Here is a 13,187-nt window from a genome sequence, read left to right on the forward strand (position 1 = left end):
TAGACCCACGGATCTCAGGGTAAATTACGTTTCCTCGATAGCTCAAGTGGTTAAGAGCATCCGCCCGGCTAGTGGAAAGATCCGAGGTTCGAGTCCCGGTCAAGGAAATATTTTTACTCTTGTGATCCGTTCGATTCCGCCTTCCCCACCTTTATTGTGTTCGTCCTTTATATGTGTTCCTATCCCTTTTCCTTATATCTGTTTCTGTATATATGAGTATTTATTCGCCGTTTGGCGGGATTTCGTGTTTGAATATTATATATATATATATATATATATATATATATATGCATATATATATATATATATATGCATATATATATATATATATGCATATATATATATATATATATATATATATATATATATATATATATATATTCACACACAAATATATTCCTACATGCATAGACACACCTATCTTTATTCAAAAGGTTAGGCACACTGTACTCATGAAGTGTTGGTGACAAATGGTACCCATTCAGTCGTATGGAGTCCTTTGTGTGCCATATTTCCTCTTGATGAAATACGCCCTCATTCCGTCACTTGGAACATTCTCCAGCTTTAGTCTTTATTATCACTCTAGGTTACAAGAACTCACTGAGTCAGTCTTCATTCCTTTGGTGTTCTCTAACATTCTCTCGAATGGAACATTACTCTCTTAGATTTTTTTCCTTTTTTGATGGTCTGTATCTTTTCTTTGATAGTTGTGTTTTTACGCTTTTTCCTGAGGCATGGGGATTTGTAAGGAGTATTTTCAGGGATCCTTGTAAGTTTTTGGTTGGAGTTGACGAACACTTTTGCGATTTAATTTTTCAATGGTGACCTTTTACTTTTCATGAATTAATTCATTAAAATTTCATATTTCGTAAATATTTTGTGTCTTTTATTTGTTATTTTTGTAACAGCATACAATTAGTTTCTTTTAATCCCTCGCTATAATATTTTCTCTGAAGAAGTTTTTTTACAAATATTACGGAACTCCTGCTGCGAATTATGGCATCATTAATGTCGGGCTAAATTACTCCTAGTAATTTCAAAAGCTGAACTTTTGCTAAATGTTTGCAATTATCCGTTGTCAATTTGCAGGGAGAAATGATTTACGTGTAGATTAATATCCAAGTGTGTAATATCCACATATTACGTATTTACGTCACAAGGAAAATGAATTTGGTTTTCTACATGTACATCTAAATTATACCCCGCAAGCCGCCGCAAGGGCGTGTGGCAGGGGCTGTTAGGTCACCAACAATGAAAAGGAACAATACCTCATGCAAAACAATAACATGGAAAATTACACCCACAGCAGCGCACGCACTCATGCAAAAAAACCCTTCATACAATTCTCATGCAAACACATATACCTTAAACCAACATACAACTGCACCCCAGATTGCAGCACGAAATACATGCAACAATACGCAAGCAAGAACGCTTGTTGGGTCCTGGCTTTAATGATGGCTAATTGTTAAAATGTTTTAATGAGGCTAATTGTTGGGCTGGCTGTTTTAATGAGGCGTGCTTTGTAGTATCACCATCTTCTGCGTTTTCGTTTAAATTCTTTTTATAATAACTTTAGTATGGATTATAGTACAAAATATATGTTATGCGATTTTTGCTGAAAGAGAATGGCTGAGTTAAATGCAAAAACTAGATCAGGCGGAACAGTTTACGTATCTCGGAAGTGTTTTGGACCAAAATGGTCAGAGTAGTGCTGATGTAAGCAGAAGAATTTGCAATAGGCAAAGAGGCTTTCACAAGGAGTAGGGAATGGTTGACAGGGAGGTTGAGTAAGGATATTAAGAAAAGGCTCTTCAAAACTTTGATATGGAGTGTAGTTATGTACGGCAGGGAAACATGGCCATTGAAGCAGGATGATAGACGTAGATTGGAGGCTTTTGAAATGTGGATGCGGAGAAAGTTGGAGAAGGTGAAATTGACTGAAAGGAAAACAAATGAGGAAATGCTTGGTATGGTTGGGCAGGGCCTGTTTTAGAGTTGGATTATGGGTTGTGCTTTGTTAGGGGAAACGAAAGAGGGTTATCTTGTCTTCTGTCCATTCAAAACCCACCTTAATCTGTAGATTACCTAAAATAAGAATGAACTGTAGTGTTTCTGTGGCTCGGAAACATGGTCGGTGCGGCGATGAGGGAAGTGTATATTGGAATAATTTGAGAAGCGTAAAGTGGGAAATGGGTGGAGAGCATAACGGATTTAGAAGTTTCCAGACATTATTTGAGGAGGTAGAAATGTTTTGGGAGGAATTCGACGAAGGTAGGAGAAGTTGTTATAGGAGATACCGAGTGTGTCAATAGGTTGCTATCAACTGTAATGTACTGAGAGAAGAATGTTGGAAAAGCAAGGTAGGGGGAGGAAAAGAATTGTCATTTCGGATGGCATTAAGGGAGGTAGACAGTATGCAGAGATAAAGGATAAGAGACCAAAATGCTTGTAATCGAAATCCCCCAGGAGCTGGCTCGACATAATAAGTATTAACCTACAAGGTAGCGACTGCGCATGGTTATACGATTATATTTATATATTTTTTTTGCAGGTTCCCCTTACCTTTCCCCATCCATTTGAAAAACCCTAACCCCCTCATCCCTTACCCTTTCCTCCTGGTGCTGCACCCCCTGCCACACACCTTTTTGGTGGCTTGCAGGGTATTGATGTAGATGTAGATGAAAGGATAAATTATTTTTATGCTTAGTATGTTGTTTGAGGATTTTTCGTGCTATGTTAGGCAGGACTTAGGAATAAATTAGGATTGTAGTCCCAGAGTGCATTAAAAACCAACCGTAATCCTGTATAATATTGCTTTAAATAATTGCGGCTTTTGTTACAAGGAATACGCTGTTGTCTTGAATGACTTGGAGATCATAGAGGATTTACTTTCTATTATGCTATCAAGTACTCCCAGACCTGAGCCCTGGGGACAATTATGGTTAGGACTAGGATACAGGACAGTGGAGACTTTATCTATTAAATCCCGCAGAAATACTATATTTTGAAACTGTCCTGTCTTGAAATTGGGATGCGTCATTTAAGAGTTTCTCATTCAGGTTCCTGGGAGACTAAAAGGCTTGTTTTATGTGGGGGGAGTTCTTTATTTCGTTCTCCGTCTGACGTAATTTCGTTGCATCATTATTGGCTTTTATTGACGCTGTAACTTTTGGATTCTCTCACCCCCTACCCCCCCTCTCCCCATAGCAGTAATTACCCCATTCAATTTCCATTCTCCAATTATTTTCTGTTCTTCCCATCGAATTTCTCCGTCATATTAATTGCTTATGGTACTTTCGCCGTTGTTTATGTTGCCATAAGTATGGAACCTCCCCCCGTCACATCTCTCCGCTTGGAAGACGCTATTCCGTTTTGTCCAACACTCTTCCTCTTTCCCCAATTTCCATGCATTCTTGGTTTTCAATGAATTTACGACTTCATCCCTATTATGGTAATTGCCCTGGACCAAAGAGAAAGTTTTCATCTCTCGTAAAACGCTGTGTATACCCCGCCTTCCCTTAAGACCCCCTTCTTCTCTCTGTTGCCGCCTCGCCTTCCTTCATTTCTTCCTACTCTCACCAATCTTGTCTTCTTCCCCTATCCGCCTCCCTCTTTTCATCCCTCTCTTCCTCTTTCATGCTATCTTCCAAACTCTCTCTCTGTCCCTCCGAAACAGTGTCGGATACGGATGAATAAGGCGAAAAGAGAGCGTATCCTCTCAAGAAATAAATTGGTCAACATTTTTTTAACATATGAAAGTTGGAGGAGATAGGAATATTGTTCATAAAAACGAACTTAATTCGATCGAAAAATATTTATTGTTTTTTTAATATCATCTGCTCTAATGATGCCTTAACCTCTTCTTGCTCTTTCCCTCACACCATAGCCTATTTTTCTCAATTTGAAAATAACTGAGATTATTAATTTATTCATTCTAATAGAAGACATTTTTCTGAATAATATGATGCTCATTGTATTTATCGCTGCTAGACATACATATATTAAGTGCTACGCCTCAGTTTCGCGAATCTCCCTGCCTTCTTTCGTAATGAAAGAAAGAGGAAACAATTGATGTGAAAACTGATGGGATAGAAATATTTTCATGAACATTTACCCGGAAAATTTTTAATTCACCCAAGGAATTTCAAATAATTTTAACAATTCTACTTTCACAGTAGCATAAATTTTTGCTTTCTGATTTTCTTGCTTGCATGATTCACTTCTTTATAAGTATTTCATTAAGAAGAATAACTAAGGGGGGGTAAAAGAAGACATTTCGCCAAGTATAATTATGAAAATTATTTATTGACTACAGACTTTTGATGTCACTCCATTTCTTTTCCACCCTTTACTTCACTGCTCCTCTCCTCTGGTAAAAATTCCCTCAATCGCCCTTACTACTGAATAAAAATTGAAACTATCTATTGATTTTGCTAACATTGAAAATATTTGGAAACATTGTAAATCTATCTAATGTTTTCCAGAGTTTCCGAATGAATATTTGACTGAAGATATTTGATGGGAACTTTCGTCTTTGTTTTATAATATAAACTAGCATAAATAAATAAATCAGTTTAGCGTTACACTTTCCCAATTCTGATGATTTAGAACCCAAGTTAAAAAGCATATCATATTGATTTCGAGAATTCACGTTTTCCTACGGTGAATCTTCCCCATATAATAAACGAAATTTCATATTGGCCGAATCCTAGGGGATTCTTTGAGATTTGAGGTGATTGTGATGAGAGAGGATTGTTTGGGAGAAATTCAAAGAAGGCAGGAGAAAGTCGAGTGCAGAGTATTTTAATTGGAGATGGAATATTGAAGACTTTGAGATAGGGGAGAATGTTAGACAGGCGAGAAAGGGGGAGGAATACAATGGGAATATTGGACGGAGTGAAGGGAGGAAGGAAGTAAGCGGAACTGAAGAGTGGTGTGGAAGCTTATTGTAATGTGTGAGGTTTTTTTTTCGTTGGAACAGGCAGAGAAATTCATCGCTGTCATGTCTATGTCTGCCCAAACCCTTAAAGGCAAAATTAATTAAGTGATAGAATAGCTGTGATCAATAATAAAATGACAAATTCATGGTCATGTTCCTTCTAAGTATGTTTATGTGACATTTTTTGGATGAAATATTTATTGTTCAATGGTTTATTTCGTAATAAACTATATGAAATAAATCTTTCCACTCTTAAATATTAAAAAAATCGGAAAACATGCCTTGTTATGTTTATGGTAATATTTTCTTTAATTATGTTTATATGAAATTTTGTTGGTTGAACTATGTATATTTCAATGGTTTCTTCTTCTTCTTGAGAGACCATGCGAATTGAGTTGCTTCGCAATCCCAAACATTTTTGAAACATCGACAAAAAACGGTAAAACTACCGTAAACGGCTTAATCCCTACAAATAATAAATAAACACATAAAAATATCTAAAATTAACTTAAAAAATTATATCATTCTCCAAAATAAGGAGATGCGAAGACTATCCTTTACTCATCGATATATCGTCAATGAGTTCAGGATATTCGTGTTGAAAAGAATTATGTATCCTAAACTCTTCGGTTTTTTGAGGTACCCTAGTCTAAAGATAGTTATTCACTGCATTTATCCTTCACCCAACATTATCGTCGCGATCTTCTTCATTATCCTCTAAGAATTTCCGTTCATTGTTTCATTTTAATTTACAGCTGGTGACCTAACACCCCCCGCCACACGCCGTTGTGGCGGATTGCGGGATATTGTGTAGTTGTCCATTGTTGGATCAGATGTGCTGACAATTACACGTAAACATATCACAATAGTCCTAATCATTACTCGCATTACAACACTTGCTACGGTGAATAAGAAACCCGATTTCTTTGAATCCCTATCTTGTATTTTAAGCAAAATCAGTAATCCTCATATTAAATAAGGCTTCCTAGAATTTACATATCTAGGCGTTCGGATTATTTTTTCGCCTTTAATCCCATTTTTACGACACGGAAATCCCTCACGACTCCATTTCATCTCTTCGAACTCATCCTCATGCATACCAAAATAGTCCTGATGGATACGTCTCTCTACTGAGATAACGCCAAACAAATACTCCTATTTTTTTCCTTATTTCATCCGAAAACTTTCTCTTACTCGCCATATTTTTTGAGGGGCGGAGACCATATCCTTACATGAGAAGGAATCATCATTGGTTTTCATTCTGAAGATAAGATACCGAATGAAATCATTCTTCCTTTCTATTCCCAAAGTGAAATCCATTGCTCCCTTCCTTGCTGGGTTTTTTTGTTACTTTAATATATATTACTATATATTATATTCTGTCTTGTGGTTGCTCTTGTTGTAGTTTTTCATGCCATGCCATCATATTTTTTTTAAATATTAGCAGTAATCAACTGTGTTAGGATATATTTTCGATGAACTCAGTAGTAGTAGTATTTAGGGGAGGCGACCGACAGCTGAGGTCATTTGCGCCATAGGGGATGGATAGGAAAGGATGAAGGGTGGAGAGAAACCCAGCGTTGGCATTAGCCTACTCTTAGCGAAAGGCGCCAAGGGGTCCGCAGTTTAACGTCCCATCCGACGGACGGCGTACTCACTCAAAGTGTCCTCCACAAAGCACCTCAAGTAGGGATCGAGATACTTCTGAAAAATATTCAACACCGCCGGGATTTGAATCCGAGCCCTTTGGGTTGGAAGCCAGTACGTTAGCCCCCGCACCATCTATACCTCCTCGATGAAATCAGACAGTACTCACCGTACCGTACTCAGGGCTGAATAATATGATATTGAGTTGGGAATAAAACCGGGAGGGGAGATAATTAAGTCAGTTTTGCAATTGACCAAGAAGAGGTAGGTAAGATAACCAAGGGTTTGCAGATGTTATTGAGTACTTGATAGAAAAAAAACGCGAAGTATTGGATGAGGATTAACCACAAGAAGTAATAAGATTCTCATGAGAAAATAAAAGGTAACTGAAGTTGAAAATCAAGAGTGTGAGAGAATAAGCTAGATGGTGCGGAGAATTCCATGTTTTTGGCCAGTATTCAACCCTAATGTTTAAAAATAGATTATGGTAAAGTACAACTCGTACTGAGTCATATTCGGTGTGGAATTCAAATGAAAAAAAAGGTTGGAGAGGCCGTTAAATTTACCTCTGATCTGTTAAGATTTGATAGAATTAAAATCGCAAAACTGTGTTTGAATAATGGTAAATCTAATGTCGCCGGGAATCGAACCCTGGCCTTACTTTCAGCAGTTTAATACTCTACCCATTACACCACACACTTACTCCCACAACTAATCCACAAGATATTTGAGCTATCTTATTGAATAAATTAGCAAAAAAAAACATTAAATGAGAACCAATTACGATTTAGGAATTATTTCTACGTCCTAAAATTTGCATCGCCCTAATTCCTCTTTCCGCGACGTTCCATGCTTTTTGTAGGATGTCTTTAATTGGTGAAATGATATCTTCGGTGTTCCTATTGGTTCATTCTGTTTCTCAAATACACTGTTTAGTTTTTTCCACGCTTTCATTATTTATTTGTAACGTAATGAGTTCTTACGAGGATAATACCAGAAGTACCCGACCCGACGAAGAAAACACACAATTTTTGGAAAAAAATGTATTTATTTTTCAACATATTCTACTTACAGTTCTATACAATTTTCCCTGCTATGTTCAATAAGTTCGATGCCCTTCTTATAATAAGAACTGTCTCTCACTCCTCAAAATGGCCATCAACTGCCGACATCACTTCTTCACGGTTGGAAAATCTTGGACCATCGAGTCATTTTTTCAATTTTTAGAAGATAAAATCATCGAAGGGGGCTGAATCTTTCGAATAGGGCCAATTCTCGTGGACGGACCCCCGTTACTCCGGTCGGGGCTCCACTGTGTTGCCTTTCCAGCCGCCTAGGCTTCTAAGGCAGGGCGTCGTCTTCTGCGTTGTCACGGCGTTCTGGCGATCCCTGCTACTGAAGCCTGGGCCTCTTCTTCGCTGGGAGGGCATCTTGGCGATCCATGCTCGCAATGGGGCGCTTATAGCGGTCCCACGTTGAAACCTGGATCTCTCCGAGGCGTCGGATGGTGGCGACGTCTGAATCCGCAGCCCTCTCGAAGAATCTTCGAGACAGCTCCGGAAGAAGGACGTTCAGAGGTTCCATGTTCCCGTCCTGGTGCATCTCTTCCACGCGGGCGTAGCGCCCGCATCCCAAGATGCACCGTAGCGCAGAGTTCTGCACCACTTGGATGAGAGCGAGGGTAGACTTCGGCACTCCTGACCATACCGGCGCTGCGTACGTGATGACAGGCAACACGCACGCTCGGTACAGTCGACGCTTCGTTTCCGAGCTCAGGACCCCCGGACGAATAATCGGCCGAAGCCGGTTAAGCGCCGCGAAGGCCTTCCCTCGGACACGTCGCGCTTGGGCGTTCCAAAGGAGTTTCCGGTCCATCAGCACTCCGAGGTAGAGAACCTCGGATTCCCACGGAAGGGTGACTCCATTCACCGACAGCTCCTCTTCTGTCGGCGCTCCTCTGCCGGTATGGAAGACGATTGCCTTCGTTTTCCCGGCATTGACTGCAAACCGCCAGCGACGATACCACGAAAGTAGCTCGTCGACGACGATCTGCAGCCTCTCCACGGCGAAAGATATTCGCCGGGAGCTGCACAGGAGCGCCGCGTCGTCCGCGTATAGTGACAGGACCTCGTGCCTCCCATGACTCCTGGGAATGTCATGGGAGAAGATGTTGAATAATACTGGCCCGAGAACCGAACCCTGGGGGACACCAGCGGAGATCCGGTGCACCCCAGAGAACGAGTCAGACCAGGAAACGACGAAGGTCCTGTCTCTTAGGTAGGAGCGGATCACCTCGATGATCCACGTCGGGAAGTGGAGTCTCCGCATCTTCAACAGCAGTGCCTGGTGCCAGACGCGGTCAAACGCCTTGCTGACGTCGAAAAATGCGCCTGCCACAGACATCTTCCTGTTGAAGGCGTCCGTGATGAAGTCCGTGGTTCTCACCAGCTGATGGACCGTGGAATGCCGCTCGCGGAAGCCGAACCGCTCATCCGGGAGGATGTCAGCCTCTCGGACGAAACCTACTATCGGCTCCAGCAGAAGTCTCTCGTACATCTTCCCGAATCCGTCGAGTAGAGAAATGGGCCGGAAGTCTCCGGGTCCCACCTCCGTCCTCGACGTCTTCGGGAGACATATGATCCTCGCTCTCTTCCAAGTGGTCGGGAAATAGGAAATCCTGACGCAGCCGTTGTAGATGCTGGTCAGGTACGCCACCGCTGCATTCGGAAGTTCCCGGATGACGATATTGGGTATATCGTCATTTCCCGGGGCTTTCCTCTTGCGTAAGCAGCGTATCGTGCCCAGAACGTCCTCCTTCCGGAACTGGGGAGCAGCCTTAGCATCTTCAGGGGCAGCATTCACCGCTTCCTCCGACACCGCGATCTCCTCCTCGATGGCCGCCGAATCCGCGTTCCCGGGGTTAGGACTGAAGGTGCCCTCGAGATAGGTCGCAAGCATTTCTGCCTTCGCCCCGGGAGATGTCGCCACCTCATCACCGCAGAATACGATGGGGTCCAGTCGCTGGCTTCCTCGCAGCTTCCTGCAGATCTTCCAGATCTCTTCCATGTCCTCCGCGCCATCCTCCCGCAAGAGATCTTCCCGTAGGTGCGCCTCCCAGTTGTCCGAGCGGACTTCCTGGAGGGCGCAGCGGACTTCCCGGTCAAGCGCATGTAGCTGCTGCCGAAGGTCGTCGGTCCTGTACCGCTGCCAGCGCCTGCGGATGTTATTCCGGCGCGTGATGAGTCCGCGAACCGGGGGAGGAAGCGGCACACGCAAGTAGTACGAGCGCCTCTCCCTTCTAGGAATCGCAGCCTCAATGGCAGCGGTGATGGTAGCAGTGAGATGACCGACCATTTGGTCTGCCATCTCCTCCGATGTTGGTGGAGTCAGTTCCCTCGGCAGCTTACCAGCGATGAGCCCTCGGAAGGTCTTCCAGTCCGCGGCACGAAGGTCAAGTTGAGATCTGGCTGGAATCACTGGAACTCTGGTCCCCAGCAGCAGGATGGTCGGGTTATGATCCGACGACAGTTCAACACACGAGTGCATACTGAGAGACGTCCGGACACCACGTGAGATTGCAATGTCAAGGACGTCTCCAAGCTGGTGCGTCGCCGTCGCCGGGCCAATCACCGTTAGTCCCTCGTCGTCTGCAAGCTCGCGGAGGGCTTGTCCTCTCGTGTTGGGAGACCTTGAATTCCAGGTGGGGTGCTTGGCGTTGAGGTCTCCCAGAATGATGGCCGGGCTGCCGTTTCCTAGTAGGTCCAGGATGAGATCCGGGTCCCAGGGCTTCCCTGGCGGGAAGTATAGGGAAGATATCCGGAGCCATCCTCCCCGCGTCCGGACGTCCACCGAGACAGCCTCCGCGTTCCGATGAGTGATCATTCGGCACGCTCGGTGTTCAATGTTATTCCGGACGAGGATGGCCGCACCTCCTGATGTTCGACCACCCTGGCGCTGAAGTTCCCGATCAGACCTGAAGATGGTCCAGCCGGGGAGTCTCCATGCGTCGGACGGACGGAGATGCGTCTCATTGATGGCTGCAACGGCAGCATTCTTGTCCTGGAGGAACGCCCGAAGTTCTTCACGACGGCGAAGAATGCCGTTGGCGTTCCACTGGACGAGCACTAGAGGGTCTCTACCCATGACTGGGTGAAGAAACCGATCTTGCGCTCGCCAGTTCCTCCAGGAGTGAGAGGAGCAGGAGCCCTTGCTTGCTGCTGATGTACCGCCTCAGAGTCTTGGAGATCGTCGCAACTGTCACCCAAAGCTCCTGGTCCTCCTGCAGAGCAATGGAGGCGACGGGAGCGACAGCCGCGGAAGCAATCTCTGGGTCACGGGGAGCGTTGGTCCTGACAAGGGCCGTCCTTGCCTGGTCCGGGGGTGCGTCGGTCGGCGGTGTTTTGGCTGGCTTTTCCGCTGCAGCTTCCTCCTTCTTCTCCGCAGGAGCTAGAAGGGAGTTCTTCTTCTTCTTTTTGGAAGACTTAGAGGGCACAGGCTTGGCGGCGCCTGCTGGCGTCGACGTTCCCCGGTCCTCTGCCGTACTCTCCTTCTCCATTGTCCCCGGAAGGACTTCCCCTTTGACTTTCGGGGCCGAGGTTGACAAGTCCTCGGTCCTCTCTGTGCTCGGGGGAGGGGAAGAGATCTGGTACCGGGCGTTTGTCGCCGTGTCTATCTCCATTTGGTCCTGAGAAGGGCCTTTTAAGATCGTGGCGAAGGATTTTCCCCCCTCCACTTTCTTCGCTGCAGCCCTTGCCGGCACAGGTTTCTTCGCCGGCTTCCCAGCAGCCGGAGCAACCTTTCTTTTCGCGTCGCCGTTTTCCTTGTGGCGGCGGAAGGCCTCCATCACCACAGGACAGCGTCGAGCAACAGCAGCGTGGTCACCTCAGCAGTTTGCGCAGATGGCTGCGTCAGTCCTCCCCCTGGAGCACTCCTCCACTCGATGGGCTCCAGCACACCGAAGGCACCTGGTGGCGCAGCGACATGCAAGGGAAATGTGCCCGAAGCGCATGCAGTTATTGCACCGCAACGGGCCACCTCCCCCACGGCACTGTTCCACCGTGACGAAGCAGTAGTGCAGCTTTCGGATGTCCCTTGGCTGCACTGCTCTCGGCGTCCTCACGACATTCGCCACGAGGCGATCAATGGGGACCGGTTTCCCAGCCTCCATGACCGTCAGGCGACGAAGGCTTCTGACGACGTAGCCAAGTGACTGAAGGGCCGCAGTCACCTTGTCATCGCTGACCCACCGAGATACGCCCTTGATGAAAAGCTTCACCCCGGGAATTCTCTCGATGGGCTGAGTGTGGTATTGGATCCTCAAGGAATCCAGTACCGCAGTCGCCTTTCGGTGACCCTCAATGGTCTCGGTGACGAGTCGGATGGAAGATCGCCTGACCTCCAATCCAAACTCGTCCCCGAGTTCCTTTTCCAGTCGCTCGATGGTCGCTTTTGCGTGATTTCTTTGCTCAAACGTTGCAATAAGTTCGCATAATACTCGCCGTTGATAGTTTTTCTTTTTTTAAGATAATCAATGAAAATGAAAAAAAAACAACTACCACCATCTCTTGGTCAGGCCTGGTACTTCTGGACTTTCCCATGTATTGTCATTAATATGATTACAATAATGGTCAAAAGTCCAACACGGTCAAAGTAGTAGGGACGTAAGGAGAAGAATTGCGCTGGGCAAAGAGGCTTTCACAAGGAGGAGGGAGTTGATGAGAGGGACGTTGAGTAAGGATGTTAAGAAAAGACTCGTAAAAACTTTGATATGGAGCGTAGCTATGTCCGGTGCGGAAACGTGGTCATTGAAGCAGGAGGATAGACGTAGATTGGAGGCTTTTGAGATGTGGGTGTGGAGAAGAATGGAGAAGGTGAAATGGACAGAGAAGAAAACAAATGAGGAAGTACTTGGTATGGTGGGCGAAGAGAGGGGTTTGTTGGGAGCAACCCTATGGAGGCAGGAAAAGTGGATGAAGGGGGTGTTGACCGGGAGTGGGATGTTGAAGACTGTGATAGGGGGTAGAATATTGGGCAAACGAGGAAAGGGAAGGAACAGGATAGGGATGTTGGAAGGGTTGAAGGGAGGAAGAAAGTACTCAGAGATGAAGAGGGACCTGATATAGAGTAGGATGATGGATTTTGTGTTTTGTTAGGAGTAATAAAATATTTGTTTGGTTTTTGTGTCCATCCAAAAACCTACCTTAACCGGTAGATTACCTTAAAAAAAATGGTCAAAAGTACCAGTTTGGATTTTTAAACTTGACAATTCGTTTATTTTCCAATACAATTTTCCTCTACGAGTCGTTTTCTTCTTTCTAGTGGTGGAATAAGGGCTTTTTCTTCATTGAACATGCCTCTATATATATATATATATATATATATATATATATATATATATATATACATATATATATATATATATTCTAGATCTTTCACTTTTATCAATTGCAATAATACCAACTGTTACAATTTTCCAAATAAATAAGATGGCGTGTTTCGGGAATGCTATTTTCTATACACACAATTATTGATTTTGTTCCAGTTTCTCCTAGCTGTATCCATGGCAAAAATAGTAACTGCCATAGTATTCAATAATAAC

Source organism: Hetaerina americana, unplaced genomic scaffold, assembly GCF_022747635.1.
Source record: "Hetaerina americana unplaced genomic scaffold, ioHetAmer1.1.p SCAF_11, whole genome shotgun sequence".
In the NCBI taxonomy this organism is placed as follows: domain Eukaryota; kingdom Metazoa; phylum Arthropoda; class Insecta; order Odonata; family Calopterygidae; genus Hetaerina; species Hetaerina americana.